The sequence below is a fragment of the Equus quagga genome, chromosome 8, assembly GCF_021613505.1.
Source record: "Equus quagga isolate Etosha38 chromosome 8, UCLA_HA_Equagga_1.0, whole genome shotgun sequence".
Taxonomy (NCBI): domain Eukaryota; kingdom Metazoa; phylum Chordata; class Mammalia; order Perissodactyla; family Equidae; genus Equus; species Equus quagga.
Window position 1 is genome coordinate 110,066,930 of NC_060274.1, and position 19,420 is coordinate 110,086,349.

A 19,420-nucleotide genomic window follows, 5' to 3' on the forward strand; every position below is an offset into this window, starting at 1 on the left:
ACAAAGTGTATAGTTTAACCTAAAAACGAAATAAACAAAAACTGTATGTGTATATTAAATGCAGAAAGAAAGAGCTGGAAGGTACCTAGTAAACTGGGAGAAGGTGAATGCAGTCAACAGGTGGTGGAAGAGGGGAGCGAAGGGCTAGAATTCATAGGGACTTTCAGTTTTTACTGAATATCTTCTATATTGTTTGAATATTTTTCCAAAGAGAATGTAGTCATGCATTATTTTGTATAATTAAAAAATACAAAATTTACAAAAAGAATGAGTAGGCTTGGGTTTGTCGGGCAAAAAGAAGACATTCTAGGTGAGAACAGCTTGAGGCAATACCCGAAGGCCAAAGGTACAGGGTGTGTTTGGGGAACAGGGAGTGGATGAGTGGACCAGCACAGAAAGGATATAGTAGGAGTGTAGATTGGGGTTGGTGGAGAAGGCTGTGAATGCAAGACCTCGGAGTGTGAGCCTTTCTTCTTTGAGCAGAAGCAATGAAGAGCCTTTGAAGGATTTGGTTCAGGGTTGGTTAATCTAGCTGCACAAGGATTAATTTATTAGTGAGCATACTTGAAGACCCAGCAAAGTTGGATGATATGATTTCAAATTGACCTATCTTGCATACCATGAAAGCCCATGGAAATGTCTCCTATAGGAACTCCAGCAAGAAAGCCTCTGACTTATGCAAACATGTGGTTAGACTTTTCAGGAACCACTGAAAGACAGAACTGCTGTCAAACGCAGTTGGAGAGCAGCCACACATACTTGATCCACAGTATCACACTCCCCGTAAATCTTTGTGTAACGTTTGACATCTATGATGAATAATTCAAATGTAGGAGGGAGATTTCGATCCCCAGCATATCAGAAATGACTGAGTCAAGTTTGCAAAATTTGGGTAAAAATTACTTGATTTTAAAAGTGAAAATCAGATATATTCTTAATATGGTATTTGTTTTAATTTGTCCTTTCCTTGGTTGAATTGGAGAAATCAATATTTTCTTTAAACTTACGTTTATAATTATAGCATTATTCAAAGACTATATGTGTACACATCATATTTTATTCATATACACACACATTCACACAACAGACACAGTGTAACAAAAATCTATAACTACCTGGGACTGGAGAAGTAACACTCCTACAAGCAATCTTGCAGGAAACATTAAATCTAATATGAGGAAAAATACTGTAGCTGGTTGAATCTTGAGTCATGCATTGTGACTCATTTTAAATGATTGGATTCTGGGTGAGATGAATTTCTTTATTGACCAAAAAGTGGAAAAGGGTCACATCAGAATCCCAGAATGATGATGTGAGTTAGATTCTGACAAACATGGTCTTCATCTACTGCAAATTATCTTATAACGAGAAGTGATGTCTGCGGAAGAAACCGACAATGGCATTTAGTTTTCAGTTTTCACTTTCCTTCTTCCTCAGACTTTGGAGACTTTTAACCTCCATCTTTCCCCCCACCAGCCCCCTCCACTCTGTCTGTCCTTTTTCAGAGAGGCAGATGGAATTCTTAAGAGGCAAAACTGAATTTCCCTGCCTGGTGAGGGGAAAACAAATAGCAGGGGACAAGAAAGATTCAAAAAAGCTGTACAAATTCCGTGGAAAGAAAGATTCCTGATTTCATGTGTTGCGTTTTCCTCAGAACCCCTGCTCTGTTCTTAATCCTTCTTTATTCTTTACAATTTACTTTGTGGCACCTCTTCCCATCACAAGGATGAGGGCAGCATGAGGCAACTGACCTCCACGTGTTGGGAGAAAGCAGAATGCAAGATGATCCTGTGCCTTACGTGGTTAGATAGACTCATACAAATTTTAGGAAGGCAGTCTTTGGAATAAAAAAATGATCCTTAAAAAAATAATCTTCTAGATCAGAAAAAAAAAATCTTCTAATCAGTTTAATGTAGTTCTTAACACTGATTCTATCAACTCAATCTAGTAAATATGTACTACTATCTGCCAAATTAAATTAAAATAATTCACATAGTCCTGATAGCATTGCTAATCAACAGTTACAGAAGAAGTACAGAATCTCGGCTTCTGGTACAATTCAGACAGGGGAAATGTGGTCTCTGCCTCTCTCCTCTCTGTTTCAGTCTCTCTTTGTCTCTTGTTCCCAGTCTGCCTTTCTCCCTGATAAGTGGGTACCCTATATGAATCTTCATCTGGGAAACAGTACATTGTTTTAATTTCATCTGAGGAAGTCTGAAATCTCAAAGCTGGGAAACACTTCTTCCTGAGCTTGATGTTCTCCTACACATGGAAAGAAGGGGGAGCTTCTATGAATGACAACAGCTTAAGCAAAGGCTGAGAAAGGATATTTATGACTGCAGAGGAGAGCGAGAGGATCATTCTCATCAGAAAGTTGAGAGCTGATTTTGCAATGACACAAAACTTTTTAAAGAGAGGAAGGAATAGAAATTGGTGAAGAATTGATACACTAAGATAATTCTGAGAGAAATTAGGAATAGCTAGAGAGGAAATATTTTGGAACATAATAATAATAATAACCACCCTTAGTTTATCTATTTGTTCATCAGTGTTTTTGAGATGAATCTTACAAAACTATGCAAAAACATAAATATCACTCTGCTGATGCTATTACAGATTCCCGAAAGCAAAGGAACAAATACCCCATTCATTCCAAGTTGACATCAGTTTCTCTATGGTTTGTGACCTAAAATGACTTGGAGAACTTACTGTCTTTAATTCACTTCTGTTTTTCGCCCAAGTTCGAGAATAAACATTTAAGTTTTTATATATCTAATATTTTTATTAAATTTAATTTTATTAAACTATATAAATATTGTGGATACTTACAGCCTATATATTTATAATCTACTTATATGAGATAATTATTAAAATATATAATTAATAGTTTTCTTAAATAGTCATACATTTTCATTTATTAAAGTACTTGCTCATGAAAATACTATCTTTTCATTAACTGTTTTAAAATACTTTAATATTTTGCTTTTGTGTTATTAAAAATGTTTTATTTTATGAATTTTTTTTAAAAAAGCTTTACATAGGAGGCCAGCCCCATGGCATTGTGGTTAAGTTTGGCACACCCCTCTTTGGCAGGCCTGGTTTGCTTCCTGTGGGCGGACCTACACCACTCATTGGTGGCCATGCTGAGGTGGCAACCCACATACAAAATAGAGGAAGACTGGCACAGATGTTACCCCAGGCTGAATTTTCTTCAGGAAAAAAAAAAAGATTTATGTGTTTTTTTCTTTTTCTAACCAACAACTAAATTTAGAGGTTCTGTCTTAGGTCACAGATGATCCTTGTTTGTACAAAAAGTTTATATTTTGAGGGGCTATAGAGATTTCTTGTCCTTTAAGCCTTATTAAAAGTTTTTGTCAATTGTTTCCTAACATCCCTCATATTAGCTCGCCAGAAATAAGCAAAAATAAAGCTTGGACTGTGTCAAAAAAATTCACTGGCCCACTTTCATCCTTCTTCAGCAGAGTTTACTCAATAGTGTTCCCCATCCACTGTGCCAGCCAACGGAAACAGCTAGTTGTTGTGTGAAATGAAGAATAACTGGAAACATGGTGCCGGTTTCTTTTCCTGCAAGTAACAATTCATCCATTTAACATTCTTTTGGTGTTCTTGAATTCTGTGCTAGACAGTGTTGTGTTCACTGTTCAGTTGAGGCCAATCAGAGAAATGTTAACCTTCTATCCTGGCCTGACCCTCCCAATGTGAAACAGTGATGGCCAACCAATGGCTTGGCACCTCTACCTAAAGTTAGTTCCATGTGGCGCTCGCAGCTTTGTGTAGGTGAATGGACATCAAGCTGGAGAATGCTAGGCTGGGAGGGATAATAATTATAATAACAGATAAAATTTCCAGCTGTTATGATCCCTACTCTGTAGATAAACAAAGCTCAGGAAGGTTAAGTAACTTGCCCAAGGTCACGCTGCCAGCAAGCTGTAGAACAGGCTGTCTGGTTCTAGCACTTTTCGTCTATACCATACACCACAATATGCTTTTATCTTTTATGGCCAAGTACACCATTGATTTTGTAAATATTCCATACACGTATAAAAAGATTGTATATTCTTTTTACGTAAGGTATAAATTTATGTTTTTTATGCTATATACTAATTACACACATATACTCATATATGCATGCGCGTATAATAAGCTTATGGGTATCATTATAGTCTTTTATATTCTTGCTCATTTTTAATTTCATATTTTATCAAATTCTGAAAGAGGTATATTAAAATCTACTACTGTGGTTATCATTTCATCAAATTCTGCTTGTCTTTCTAGTGGTTTTGGTTTTTTAAAATTTTGTGCTATGTTTTTTAGTGCATACTAGCTGACTATTATATTTTTTTGTGTTTGTATCTATACCACAGGAAATTGAGCTGGCTGCATATAAAATGATACCCAAATAATAATGGCTTAAATAAAAATGTATTTTTCTCAAACATAAAAGATACCTGATGGTGAGAAGTTCAGGGCTGATATAGTGGCTCCATGGTCATCTGGAATGCAAGGTCCGTTTGTCTTTCTGCTCTGCCAAATTTAGTATGTGTTGCCCATTCTACAAGTCGTGGTTGCAAGATGGCTCCTGCAGCTCCAGCCACCACATACATATTCCAGTCAAGAAGGAGGAAAAACACGTTCAGAAAGGAGTAGCTTCCAGATGAATTAGACTTCAACAAGCCCCACCCACTAACCTCTGCTTACAACTTATACTCTACCTCCAATTGTAAAAGAGGAAGGGAAAATTGTTTTTATCTGGACACGTTGCTGTGCCAAATTAAATTGAGGTTTTGTTAGTAAGGGTGAGGAGGAATAGACATTACATAGGTATCAGCAGTCTCTGCCACAGTGCCTTTAATCATTGCACCCTCTTCCTATTTTATGCTTCTGGCCTTGAATTCGATATTAGTATTGCCACTCCTGCTTTTGGATTTGCCTGACATATATCTGCCCAACCACTTATTTTCAACCTTTCCTTGTCACTTTATTTGAAGTGAGTTTCTTATACATAGCTTAATTTTGTTTTTTTTAAGCCCCATCTGAAAGTTTGTCCTTTGAAAGGGAAATTGGACTCATTCAACTTTTTAGCAGTAGCTGATATATTTATTTTTATTCTTTCCTTTTTGTTTTTATTACCTATTATACTTCATTGTTGTTTCCTTCCCCCTTTCCCTTAGGTTGACTGGCTTGATTCTTTGTAAAAGTTATTTCCCCCTCTGTTAAGTTGAAAGTTTTCCTATGAAGCGCTCACTTCTCTTAAATAAACAAATGCTTTTTCTGACTGAATAACCATATCCCTGTATCTCAGAGATTCCTTGTGAATACGCTGAGGAAGAAATGCAGTTTATTTCTTCAATAGTGAGGTAGGGTCATTGGCACCACGTAATATTTAAGGAGATTTATTTTGCTCACTCCCTTCAACATCACGTGTAGACGCACTTATGCGGAGCTGGAAATGAGCCCCGTTTTGACTGAGGGCCACTCCTGTGTGCTGCGCTCTCTAGATTCCTTTCAGAGTCTGGCTGTTGAAGGAAAAAGGAAGGCTATCATCTTGGACTCTAAAAGTCCACATGGGAATGAATCATGATAAGTATTCGTCCTTACATTTCTCTAAGTCTTTTCTGAATGCAAAACAAGTTATCACGGGTGATAAAGCAAATACGACAAGGAGTAACACTCTGTTACCCTTTGTGGCTTGCTATCCCTAACGCACTTGTTTTAAAAGAAGTTTTGAAACCTTTTTCCATGGTGGGCTTGAGTTCCACAAAGTTTGTTATAGTTCTGTGAGGAACTTGCATATGAAATTTAGCTTTAGATTACTTGGTGAAATTATTAAGCTTTTTTTGATACTTTAGAATTTATATGAATATATTACTTCTGAAAGGAGCCTTTTTTCTCTCATCTGGCTCCAAATTATACCTTCCACTTCATGCCACAGCAGTATACTTGTTCCCAAGAGCAATCAAGGATCCTGAAATTAAGCGAATGGTACAAGTGTTACCATCTAGGTAGGAATTTTGCTGTTTTTACCATGGAGAACAATAAGAAAGAAAAAACCAAAGTTTTGTTAAAGCCATATAACTTCTACTCAACCACACCAATCTAATTTATTACTTTTTAAAAAATTATTATTATTTTAGGTCACCTATGGGTATGATTTGGCTACAAACTGGTATTGATAAACCTTAAAGTAATCATTCTATACAGCAAACTATTTGTACTCTGAAAAATTTTTAATTTGTATATATAGAAAATAAATTGAATAAATAACCAATTACATACAAGAAACTCCCCACCTCGAAACATTTGGGTTGTAATATTTGTCACTGGGGCTCTCTCTCCCTTTCTTATCAAGAATAGAGTGGGTCATTCTCTCATTCTGCCACTTGCTGTATTGTTGGGGCAAATGGACAAAGATTCAGTTCTGTTGTTGGAAACGCCTTGCTTCTCAATACCACTATTTTCCTGCCGCATTTTAGGCAAAGGGCAGAAGGCATGGTGTCATAGGAAGAGAAAAATTAATAAATTAATAAATTTAAAATCTGCCTCTTCCTCTCCTTCTTAAGTACTTTTCCTCCAGCATTGACCATGAAAGGGGCTGGCCTCAGAGGAGAAGTGGGAGAGATTTAAGAGTGAGAAAGAAAAGTGTCTGATGAAAATAAAATTATTTTAGGAAAAAATATGTAAAGAAACATGCTAGATTTGAACATTGAAGTTTTTTGGCGTATAATGTGAGTTTAATTTTACTGGCTACTAATATCGATTAAAAATGAGGCTTTACAAGATTGGCCATATGTTGAAGCTGGATGACGGTTCATAAAGGTGGAAGTTGGGTACATTTTTATTATTCTTTCTACCTTTTGGTATATTTAAACCTCCCATAACAAAAAGTTTTAAAAAGAAAATGAATTTAAAACAGTTTTTGAAAGAAAACTGTTCTGGATTGGAATTCTGACAAAGAGATTCCTCTTTTTATGCCCCTTGAAAAGAGTGTCATAAATTTGTTCATCAATGGAGTTCAAAACTGGTCTGGATTCGTTCTGTCAACAAAACGCTTCAATATATACCCTGTATATAACTCCTGCAGTTGACACTCTATGATTGAATTTGGAAAAAAATAGGCTTGCATAGCTTTCATGAATTAATTGAAAATACCGAAATTTAAAATTTTCAGTAAGACATGACAATACTTACCAGAAACAAGTCATCAGTTCTCTAGTTATTTTTACTTTCATGTTATTCGGACCCAGAGTATTAAACAGGAAATCAGAAATCTCTAAAAGCTAATTCCTAGAGTAATACAACTTACTTTATGTCTTAGTGTCTCCATTTTTTTCCTCCAGCTAAGTGAGAAAAAACCCTGTGACCAAACTTTATATCTTCCAGAACATTTGAGGAATAACCATGTTGGAAAGAAGATTTTTCTAATGTATCATATAGAATTTTGTTACTACACAGAGATTGTCTTCTTCGCTAAGAACAAGTAGAAAATAAAGACGAATAAATGAATCATACTAAAAGTCTGGTTCATAGTGTCATCTCTTTGTAAAATTTCTCACATAAGGTGCCATGTTTTCCACTTTCTTCTCAGCTGGCCTGGGCTTAGAGCAATGATCTGCCACTCTCATGTATCAAGTATGTGCTAGAATGCAGAAATATGCATAATCCTTGTCCAGGGTACAATTTGAGTGTGCTGATGTAGCACAAGAAAGGCTCCGAACTCTGTGGGTTACAAAGGCATTGGCCTCCGGGAGCCCTGAGTAGTAGATGTGACCATGGCATGCTTTGCGACGTTTTTTATTGGTTTGTTTAGATTTCATTCAATTTTTAAGGTAACTATGGGGTAAAAGGCACTAAGGTACATTTCACACAGTATCAGGAAGTTGTGGGGTGGTTTGCTACTCAGTTGAAATTAAATCCTGAGAAATAAAACTCCTAAAGGAATTGAATATAGGGGAGAAGGGAAGATAATACCTTATCATTCAAAATCAACCAGATATTTACTAAATGCCTCTTCTGCTGATTTTTTACATTTCAGTAGCTAGCAAATCTTGGTTTACAAAGTGCTTTCACATACATTATCTTATTTGATCCTTCCAACAAGCCAGTGAGGTCAATGGGGCAATCCTAAAATGAGGAAATTGCATCTCAGAGACTTAAGTGCTTTCTAAAGGTCTAATCCCCAGCTGAATGGGGCAGGGGGCACAGAAACTACCAGGTCTCCAGACACCATCTTGTGGCCATTCCCTGCTGACCACTCAGTATTGTGCTCCTCCATTCTGTGTTAGTGCTGGGGAGGATTCAAAAGGAGTATGGACATGACATCTGCCCTCAGTGAGTCTGTGATCTAGACGAGAAAACGCAAGTTTTACGTAATGAAACAAGCAGAGAATTATTCAGTGGTAAACTATATGAAAGGGGCTACAAATACAATAAAACCTGGATTATTTTAATTGGAAAATAAGGTGCTGTAAATTCTACCCAAGCCCTGAAAAATGTTTGCAGGTGCACAAGAATATTGGTCAACTGAATATTTTTCTCAAGTCTTTCGGCCAGGCAGTGTTTTCCTGGAGAAGTCCCATGATTAATTATTGACGGAGGAAAGCTTGTCAAGGAGAAAGGGAAAGACAACATCATCTTATACCTTATCATGTACTCGCAGGTACAATCTTGCACAGCTCTGCAGTGACACATGGTTGCTTGCAAGAGCCAATTCTTGAACTGTTGAATTCTTATTGATCTCTGCTGTGCCTCAGACTGAGAAGTGGAAGCTTGTGGGAGCTAGTCCTGGCCCTGCACATCTTTATTAGGTCCTCTAGGCCATCGACGGAGGCCACCAACCCAATCACCTTCTTGCCTCCTTCTATTTACCTAATTGCAAAGGGAAAAAAGGGGAGGAGTCCAATTTTTTAAAGAAAACTTCCTGAGGACAGGAGAATGGACACATTTGTTCTACACTCAGAGGGACTGTGGACTTCAAGGGTCTGCAGGGACTCTGTGATCACTTTTATTCTCTGATGTCCTAATGCTCAAACCTAAAACTTTCCAAACCCATATTTGTTTCAGAAGCAAAATTCTGTTTAAAATACCTGTTCTTTCTTTTTCATCAGAGCAAGCCTGTCCTCAGAGACAGTTGCAGACCAGTCACTATTTCTTCTTCTCTGTGTCTTCCCCGCTGAGTGGCATATTGCCTGGGAGGCCCCATGGGGACTTCCAAAACCATCAATGAGTGACTGGCAGCAATCTCTTAAAACAAATGCACATGGCCGGCCAGGTTCACCAGAATTATGGACATTCCTGTGTAGTCTTCTTCAAAATGCTAATTTGCTCAAGTGCCCATTGGAATAGGCCAGCATGTGTGAATCTATGGTTTAATCTTGCTTGCCACCAGAGAAGAGTCAAGACAGCAGTCACAGGCTGGCAGTCATGCTGGAGTCGCTCCTTGAGCATCAGTGCATGCCTACTTGAGAAGAGGAGAGGGCGGTGGGAGAAATCGGGTGGGAGTTCAGAATGCAACCATGAAGGTCTGTGAGTAAATGTGAGGGTGCACTTTGGAGGCACTGTCAACAGCACCAACAACAGTGCTCACTTACACTGAGCACTCAAGTGCAAATATGATCACAGTTCTGACTCCGAAACCCAAGCAGATAACCACTACCACTGGATCAGCCATGTCTTCAAGGATGCATCCTTTCAATTACCTTTCCCAGAGTGGCAATGGATTTATGCTGAGTCACTCAAGCTTTTATTTCATCCAGTGGTTGCGAACATGGACTCTGGAATCAGCTCTGTCACGTACTATCTGGGTGACCTTGGGACGGTTACTTAGAGATTCTCCATGCCTTTGATTTCTCATATATGAAATGGTGATAATTATACCAGCTATTCCATAAAGCTGTTACGAGGAGTAAATGAGTTCAGACATGTGAAGAGCTTAGAACATTGCCTGGCACATATTATGTACTGTGTAAGTGTTAGCTATTTTCATTCATTCATTCCTCTAATATTAATCTAAAATCTCTGCTCTGGACACTGCTAGGTGTCGAGAAGTAAAAGCAAAAAGACACAGTAGGTGCCCTCAGTGGGTTTACACTCTATTATAGGCTTGTGTTTTCTTTGTCTTTATCTAGCACAACAGTTGGGAGGTACTCAATAAATGTTTTTGAATATATGATTGGACTGGGGAAATGGGCAAGTATACTGATAATTTCAGTTAAACAACTATAGTTAACAATGCCTGGCATATAGTAAGAGCCTGGGACCATATAAACACAATTAGCTATTTTAATTATTAACTTAGTAGAATAAATGCTGAGACTGAGTGTGTGGACTGGAGGTTGAGGGTGAGGAGGTAGGTGCACTCAGGGAAGTCTTCCAAGAGACAGTATCACTGAGCTTAGTTTTGATCAGCGAGTGGGTGTTAGCCAGTAAGAGAAGAGGGCTAAGTGTGTTCCAGGCAGAAGGAACATTGTGTGCAGAGCTAGAGAGGCGTGAAATAGCACAATACATTCAGGGAGCTCCGAGTAGACCGGAGCCCCATCCTCATTGTGACATACAGCGTGCATTTGTTAAATGAGTATTTGAGATTAGAGGCTGTGAAATGAAACAAAACAAATGAGACATCGCTTGTGTTGCCCTGGCCTTTAGCATTAACTAAATAACCAGTCATGGACTAAGTGGCTAGGGAATCTTAAGTCGTTCAGTTTAATTACTCGCCCTGGGACAAATGCTGTTAGTCTCTATACAGCATTGCTCTATAATCAGCCCCTTTTGGTCTTTGGATAGAGGAAGGAAATTCACCTGATTTACCTGTTTTCTCAAGGTAATTGAGATGAATTACAATAAAGGCGATGGGATCATAGTACAGACGAAGATGTTTTTGCACAGTAAAGTAGGTTTGTCTAGATCAGGGGTTAGCAAACTATGGCCTGAGGGCCGAATCCTGCCCACTGCCTGTTTTTGTAATTAAGTTTTCTTGGAACACAGCCACACTCATTTGTTTACATGTAGTCTAGGGCTCCTTTCACACTACCACCGCAGACTTGAGTAGTTGTGACAGAGACTGTATGGCCTGCAAAGCCTCAAATATTTACAAGCTGGCTCTTTCCAGAAAATGTTTGCCAATCCTGCTCTAGAGTCATCTCTTCCAACCAGATGATAAGTAAAAACCACCTAAATATTTAAAACAGAGGATTGAGTTGGTTTAGAACCAACATGCAAACAATAGGTTATTAAGTTTTTTGAGTTCACTACCAAGGAGAGAAGATTGCAAATATGTTCACCATGAAGCGTGCAATAAACGTGAATAAATGAATGAACATAGATACTGTGATTGGCCTTCAAGTTTGATGCTGAACTTCCTGGCAGTCAGAAAAAAGAAAAGAAGGGAATCGATCGTCTGTATTAGTGACCTGTTGCTTCATAACAAACCACCTTAAAACTTAATGCCTTTACTACTCCTCTTGAGACGGTGTTGGCTGAGTGGTTCTGCTGATCTAGGCGGGATCCAGTTGATCCTGGTGAGCTTGCTCGTGCATTTGTGGTCAGCTGGCGTATTAGCTGTGGGCTGGCTGGTCTGGGATGGCCTCAGCTAGGATGGCTCATCTCTACTCCACATGGTCTCTCATCCTCCGGCAGGCTTGCCTCGCCTTGTTCACATAGCAGTGGCAGGTTCCAAGAAAGAAAGTGGAAGCACACACCTGAGGCTTAGGCTTGGACCTGGCACACTGTTACCTCTGTTGCATTCTAGTGGCTAAAGCAAGTCAAAAGGCCAGCCTGGATTCAGTGGCCTAGGTGGGGAAATAGATTCTAACTCTTGACGGAAGGGGCTGCAAAGTGACATTGCAAGGGGCAGGGGCAGGAGGGAGAAAATTGGGGCCATGGTTCAAATTAACCAATCAGCATCTAAATCAGCATGTTTTCCAGCTATAAATTTTTTAAAAAGTCATCTCTGTGGTCTAAAGTGGAAAGGAATATTCGTTGCATATCAGTCTATTCAGCCCCACCCACAGAGATGAATCATCATTGTCTTCAACTAAGGGGACCAATATCCTCTAGCTAATGACAGATGCAGAGGGGGAGTAGAAAGAAACCTGTCACAAGTGTGGTACATGTCATATGAGACCCAGACCCATATTAAAATGCTATCTTGATGAATTTCACTAGGAAATCAGACTCAGTTTTAATGAGTTAAGGTGATAAGGAAAATCGTTATTACAGAAGGAACCAATGACTAAATTGAATATTAACCTTTGAGACTAAAGCCTAAACGGACGTACGATATTCTTACTGACCACTCCCACTGCCCTCCACTTCATTATGGGTGGCATTAAAACTGGTCACTGTATTCAAAGACAACACTGATATCTATGGATATAGATGTGATTGAAAAGGCAGATAGGGAATAAATATTCTTTTTAAAACTCACTAGCCATGTAATGATTTTTTAAAAATTTATTGCTGGAATATCTTCATTATTACCAAACATACCTCAATAAATAATGTTAAGTATAAATAGCAGCAGTGATGTCAGAAATCCTCCTTAACTGTTCTTTTCCTGGAAACATGACCTGTCAGTAAGAAGAGAGTAGCTTTTGCTCCCTAGAGTCATTCAGAATCCCCCCAAAATCTAAAAAAACAAAGCAAAACACTAAAAAAACCCAAAACTCCCAAACTGCCCAGACAAAGTCACACAACCTAGGTCTGAGAACATTGTTTCTGGCCTAGAGCCAGTCAGGGTGTGTGGCCTTGTTTGCAATAAGCTGACGTCTTTACACTTGGCTTTCCATGGAGCTGCCACCATCAGACTTCTGTAGTATCAGCAGTAGTGCATGGGGGGAACATGACAGGATTTAGGGAACTATTAGACGCCTGTTGACTCAGGCATTAGGACCAGCTGTGAAGGGAAATATATTTCAACTTAGATACAGTGAAAAGGAACTGAGCTGTTGACATTGAAGAGGTGGGGATGAAACCCTCGGGATGCTTGAAGATGACCAGTTTCTGGGATGGTCGAGGGGAGGTAGGGCTGTCTCAGGAAGGACAAATGAAGCTTCCAAATGAAGCTTGGGTACAGAAAATCAGAAGTTAACCTTGGCAGGTCACATAAATGTTAAATGATATAACACATATAAAATACCTGGTGGAGTACTTAGAAGAGTAGACCTCAACAAATATTGGTTCCTTTCCTGTCTCTGCCTCTCCCCCTCACTTTAGAGATTTCTTAAAAATGAAATACCTGCCAGCCAGCAACCATTGGAAAGATGTCAGATAGGATAAGCTGTTGATAGGTGGTAACAATCAACAAAATGCACACTTCAGGTGGATAGAGTAGGGCACGTCACCTCTCCTGTCCCTCTCCTCATCACAGCTTGGAGGCAGCATAAAGACATTCCTTCCTTCCTGTAGAGGAAGTGAGTGTTCTCTCAGACCTACCTTGGCATTCCTTGATGTCTTAGAGAAGCAGATGACCCCGGCTGAGCAAGACAGTCAGCAGAACAGCAGCCCTTGATGCTGCAATTGGAAATTTCCATTCTTTGCTTGCAGCTCTGAAAAAAAAAAAAATCTAAAGAGCCCAGTAGCTGGGAAATTTCCACGATGGAAAATTTTAACATATTCTTTAGCTCTAAACTATGCAGGTTTATAAAGACTATTTTTTTTTCTTTTGGCAATTTCCTTCTTTAACAATAATTTATGAACATGGTAACACTACAGCTGCGGGAATAGGGAGGGCAAGATGACTTGGAGGGGATTGGGTATGGTTTGGCTAGTGGGAGGCTGTGTATATACACATTTGACCACCTGAACCGTAGAAATGCAAATCACTACAAGACCCACTGCTTGGGAACTCATCCAAAATAGAGATAGTTTGCCCTGCAGCACTGCAGAGAAATCTGTGTAGAGACTGGAAATGGAAAGTGAATGGATACAACTTTGGAACAGGAGATGGTGAGTTCTGTTGCTGGAAAAAAACAATCTCAGGCAGATCCGTTAGACTGCTGCTTCTTAAACCTAAATGTGCATATGGATCAACTGGGAATCTCGTGAAGCTGTAGATGCTAATTCAGTAGGTCTTGGAAAGGGCCTGAGACTCTCTGTTTCTAACTGGCTCACAATTGATGCTGATGCTGCCCTTCTGAGGACCACACTGTGAGTAGCCAGGCTGTAGACAACAGGTCCTCATCAGTATGAGGTCAGTTCGCCTTCAGTAGCAAAACACAGTCAAAGGGCGGCTGGAGGTAAGCTCCCTTGGGGTCGTTTTCTCAGACTACAAAGCTAAAGTCTAAGGGTAGATCTGAATGTCTTCTGGAAAGATGTTTCATGCAAGTCTGGATAAAGTGGATCTTTTGAAATGTGGAGATGCAAGCAGTTACCAGAAGCCTGCCTGCTCCAGCAGATTCAAGTTGGTGGTTTCTAGAATGCAATGCCCTTCCAGAGAAACCCCTATAACAAGTTGGTGAAGATTCGTAAACTGGTCCTGTCTCCTGAGTGACTCTCCAGCATTGTGCATGTAGGGTGAAACACCAATGAACCAGCTCCAGTTATTGAGGGAAGACTGTTGGCCAGAATTTGGAAGGGGAAAAGGAATCTGGAAAATAAATTACTTCAATCTCAGCCAGAATAATTGTCTTTTATTGAAATAAAAGGAGAATAGGAGAATATTCCATTTTCTTAACAGTTGTCTCGCCTTTGTGCTACCTATATTACTGAGATTGAGAGAGAGAGATCAAAATCTGTGGCACCTTATTCCAGGGTGTTACCTCCAGTTGATCTGTAAGAATCTGCTGTGTGTATCTTTAAGGAAACATTTGTCCTATTTTTCATTTTCCATTCAGCTGAGTTTTGGATGGGTTATTACTACTTACTTTTCAAATTAAAGTACCCAGGAGCACATGGAAAAAAAGGAGGAGGGAGATTATCATCATGAAAATGCGCTGTTGAAATCAGAGTGAAACAAGCATGACGTGAATTTGATAAGATAATAAAAAGTATCAAAATATATATTAAAAGTAAATATTATGCTAGTATCTTAACTCCTGCATAATGTTTCTAAATTCTAAATGGTTTATAGGATTGTTAGGGATTTGGACTTCTGGAGATTGGTTAGCGTCTTCCCTTTCAAAAATCTTCACTGTGGGGTCAAGGTATGATTCGGCATTGAAATAGACTACCTGATCACTTAAGTAAAAGAGATCGGCCTGGGTTTTTTCTTACTGTAGGTCTCAATAGCAATTGTTCACTGAAGAACCCTACAACCTACAGCCAATCAAATAGAATTTGCTTGATCTATCTGAAGTCACATTTCTTAATAATAAACATAATAATTATAATAAAATGTAACATTTTGGAGTGCTTAGAACAGGTGAGGCATTTAATCTTTACAGCAAGCTTATAAGATGGGTGCCATTATTACATAGATGAGAAACTGGGATTTAGAGAGCCTAAATGAATTGCTTGGAATCCATACATTATGGCAAAGCAGGGAATAACCTTTTTTGACCAGCCTCACTTACTCGAGTGCTTTTTGCAAATGCCTCAGCTCCATCTCAGCTTCACCTCCCTTATCACAGACAGATGGATAGACGCTCCTTCTCAAGTTCAACAACCTCACAGAGCTTGATTCAAATACTGAATGTGTTGTCAGTTGCTTACAGCTGCTATTTCTCTAGCAGAGCACCAAGTCCAGGCAAACTCTTTTGAAGAGCTCATTAAAACTGCTAAAATAAAGTCTTAGAAGCAGGTGCATTCATTAGCTGAAATGCAGACGATTATGTTAATATCGCATTCAGGTGACAAATTTAAAGCCATCAAAATCATGGAGGATAAAAGGATTTTCAAAGCTAAAGTTAACTTCTTCCTTTGTAGGGCTCCTTGCTCTGTTAAGCACGTGACTGCCTTTGCAGCTGTCAACATGGGGACTTCCAACGTTACCTCACAAAAATAAAGCCGTTTTGCAGTATCATATTTCCTTTACAATTTCTTGGGTCTCTATTCAGGAAAGGAAAGGTAAGGAATTGCCTACAACCCTAATGTTATTTTCTAAATAGGAAATCTGACACCTTATTTACAATCTATTGTCAGCTTGGGCCCAAGGGTAGAGAAGACACGTTAAAGAAGATGGTTAAAATACGTGGACAATGATTCCTGGTTTGCATCCAGCAGCTCTTTCACTTTGCCTTTTCTTTTTTTTTTTTTCTCGAAGAAATATTGAGCATGACATCTGTATGTGATTGTACATACGTACTTAGGTGGCCATACATCGGAATGTTAACAGTAGTTACTCCAGGATGATTTTGGTTTTCTTTTTTGTGTATTTTTGTATTTCTCAAATTTCCTACAATGAATATGTATTACTCTGTAAATTTAAAAATTATTATGGAGTAATTAGCCTCTCCGCCTTCAGTTGTTTTAACTATCAAATTGGGTTACTACTTAATTGCCTAGCACACCGGAGCTGGCTGAGACGTTTCCCCAAAGTCCTTCCTTCTTCTCAAATCTAGGATGTCTGTGGAAACATCAACTCCTCCTTTCAGAAGAAAATACAAGAAAAAGAAGGCTAGGTATCCAGCCACTTATAAAAAAAATTATAAACATGCTTAAAGATTTTTATATTATTCTTCAGCACCTCAATCAAGTGGGCCTTTATCAAAGTGAATGCATCTGCCATTTGCAAAGGGAAAAAGGCTGAGCAACCTTTTAAAACCAAATTAACTTTATTTTAAATTTTTTTGGTTATACGCTTTGGGAAGCCTTGTAAGCTAATGCTTGACACATTCATTTTTTCAAATGGTATGGTACAATGACTGTATCACTGAGTGAAAAATGTAAAATAATGGGGCTGGCCCCATGGCATAGGGGCTAAGTTCAGCGTGCTCTGCTTTGGCAGCCTGGGTTCACGGGTTTGGTTCCTGGGCTCGGACCTACACCACTTGTCAGCCATGCTGAGGAAATGACCCACAGACAAAATAAAGGAAGATTGGCACAGATGTTAGCTCAGGGTTAATCTTCCTCAAGCAAAACAGGAGGAAGATTGGCAACAGATGTTCGCTCAGGGCAAATCACCCTCACCAAAAAAAGAAAAGAAAAATATAAATAATGAAGCTGCTGTAGACTTGAACCCATCTACCTGAGGGCATCTTTACATAGAGAATGTGTGTGTGTGTGTGTGTGTGTGTGTGTGTGTGTGTTTGCCTAAATAGCTTGAAATTAACAAGCTGCTTGTGTGGTGTAATAGTCCTGTTTTTGCCTTCCTTCCTCTTCAACTCTTCTTCTGTCTCACCCTGTGCACTATTACTTTCTCTTTTTTCCTACACAATTGAAAAGACAATTGACCACATTTAAAAGGAAAAGCAATATATAAAGCAGGAAAGATCTCCTTGAGATGGGGTTAGATAAGCAAATACTTCTGAGTACACATGTGCATACATGCCCCTTTCCTAGTCAAGAGTGGCCTAGCTGAGTCCTTGCTCCAAGTGCCATGAGTCTCATTACTTGTGACTCGTATAGAGTGCAGGCAGTTCCTTCCACTGCTGGACTGCTCTGAGTCTCCTAGGAATACTTTCCCACCCACTCCAACTCTTGTTTAATTCTCAGAGCTGCCACCCTCTCAGAAGCTACAGATTCAAGACAAAGGGAGGAAGGTGACCAGAAGAAACTCCTGTCCTTCCGGTATGAAGCATTACCACCATGAGATTAGAGAGTAAACTGTACAGCGCAGAATTTAAATGTGAAAGGAACTTGAGAGGTCACCTCAGTCAAGTTTTCTTTAAATGTATGTGTCTCTTCTAGAGCATACCTGATAGTCATCCAGGCTGACCTTGAAATTTTCCAGTGACGAACACTCTCCTACTGTTTTTCACTTAGATGCTGATAGAAGTGTAGATAGAGCACAAATAGCATTACAACTATAATGGCAAAAAGAAAAAAAATGAATTATTCCTAATCCTGCCACCCTTAAAAAAACCAACTATTTTTTAATTTCTGTGACTGATCCAGGATCTCCCAGTCTCAAGTAAATATAACCTTTTAGGGCCCATGAGGAATATCAAGAGACTGAACCATTTGGCTTAAAAGACACTTGGGAGATTTTATTGGCCCGTGGTGCTCATCACACCATGAGAGTCAGACCCTGAAAAGGAAAATTGTGTAAAGAATTTGTAAGCCTCAGTACCACAGTATTTCCCAAGTCTCTTCCTAACTCATCCCTTTTGTCACTCTGACACCAGACAGCAAGAGAACATTTCTGAGATTATCTTATCCGGAGTTCTTTCCAACGTTTACAAATACTATCTAAGCTGAGCAGTGTGTTCCCAGGTTACCTAAATTGTCCATGTGATGGTATTCCTTTCAAAGGAAATTGGAGAGTTCAGCAGCTTTCTGAAACAACTAGATGTGACAACACGAAGAACAAAAGTAGCAAAAGAAAACGCTTCAAAGACAGTGCGCCCTCTGGAAACGGTTAGGCATTCTGCCTTTTCACATCGCTCGCTGAGAGATTCTTTTACGATGACTTTAAAATGAAAGTGGTGTTGAGTTTTGGGGAAGCAAATTCAAAAAGATCAATCAGCCAATAGAGTGGATAAAAGACTGTGAACTACAGTTGTGACTAAGTAAATAGAAGGGAGAGGTTTTTCTTAATGATTATTTTTTTAATGAGTTATTTAAAAAACTATGGAAAAATTCAAATACGAAAGAAAATAAGGCAGAAAATTTTTTAAAACCCCACCTTCCACCACCTAAAAATAACCATTGTAGATTTTAAGGCAATATCATTCCAGACATGGAAATAAGAGATATTTTAGAATTTTAAAAAGCGACTTGCACTCAGGCAACTAAGCATGGTCTTGTTGATGATGGTCTAAAGAGACCCAAAACTTGACTTTTTGAAATGTCTATTTCGTCTGAAAAGTGAAGAGAGGAAGAATTCTCAGTTCATAAGCAATTATAAGAACGTGAGTTCATAGAAATTAGCAGATATTTTTATTTTCATCTACGTGTCCATGCTGTGACCCTCAGTTTAACTGCGCCTAAAACATATCACAATAAGATGTGCTCCCATAATGCTTTTCAGTTTATGAATCAACTTTATGCTGACTCTCCTGACCATGTAAAATAATCAGGGTTGATATTTAGATGGCACATATTAGTCTGACCATTCCAGTTATTTACGGCCAAGTGTCCATTCGGCTTAGTGGGACATCTGTTTTGATTGGTCAGTGTTAGCACTATACCAATTATTATACATTTGTTTTTACTGGTTATGCCTCTTCTGAGCATACTAAATATTTCCCTGAGCCAAGGTTTATTCTGCTAAATTTCTAATCTTTGATGTTTTTTAAAAAATGTGTCACTCTTAACCCCATTCATTTATTAGTGAACTTATCCCACAAGATTCCTCTCTTGCAGA

General features: G+C 38.9%; 1 protein-coding gene and 2 long non-coding RNA genes across 9 annotated transcripts in view; 1 reads left to right on the top strand and 2 right to left on the bottom strand.

The window, feature by feature from the left end:
• The window catches only part of MKLN1 (muskelin 1), a 320,604-nt gene that overhangs the window by 44,337 nt on the left and 256,847 nt on the right, over positions 1–19,420 (top strand). The window lies entirely within an intron of this gene.
• LOC124244065 (uncharacterized) lies at positions 2,882–13,544 on the bottom strand. Of its 2 annotated transcripts, XR_006889877.1 has the most exons (4): positions 13,450–13,544; positions 12,505–12,584; positions 4,470–8,886; positions 2,882–3,585 (listed from the first exon to the last, which is right to left on the bottom strand). It is a non-coding gene; the product is annotated as an uncharacterized LOC124244065 (long non-coding RNA). The 2 variants fall into 2 exon arrangements; XR_006889876.1 differs by lacking the exons at positions 12,505–12,584; positions 13,450–13,544 and adding an exon at positions 9,105–11,417.
• LOC124244066 (uncharacterized) overlaps positions 17,812–19,420 on the bottom strand; it is an 85,313-nt gene continuing 83,704 nt past the window's right edge. Inside the window, exon 6 of the long non-coding RNA XR_006889878.1 lies at positions 17,812–17,918. This is a non-coding gene — a long non-coding RNA (uncharacterized LOC124244066). The remainder of the gene's footprint in view (positions 17,919–19,420) is intronic.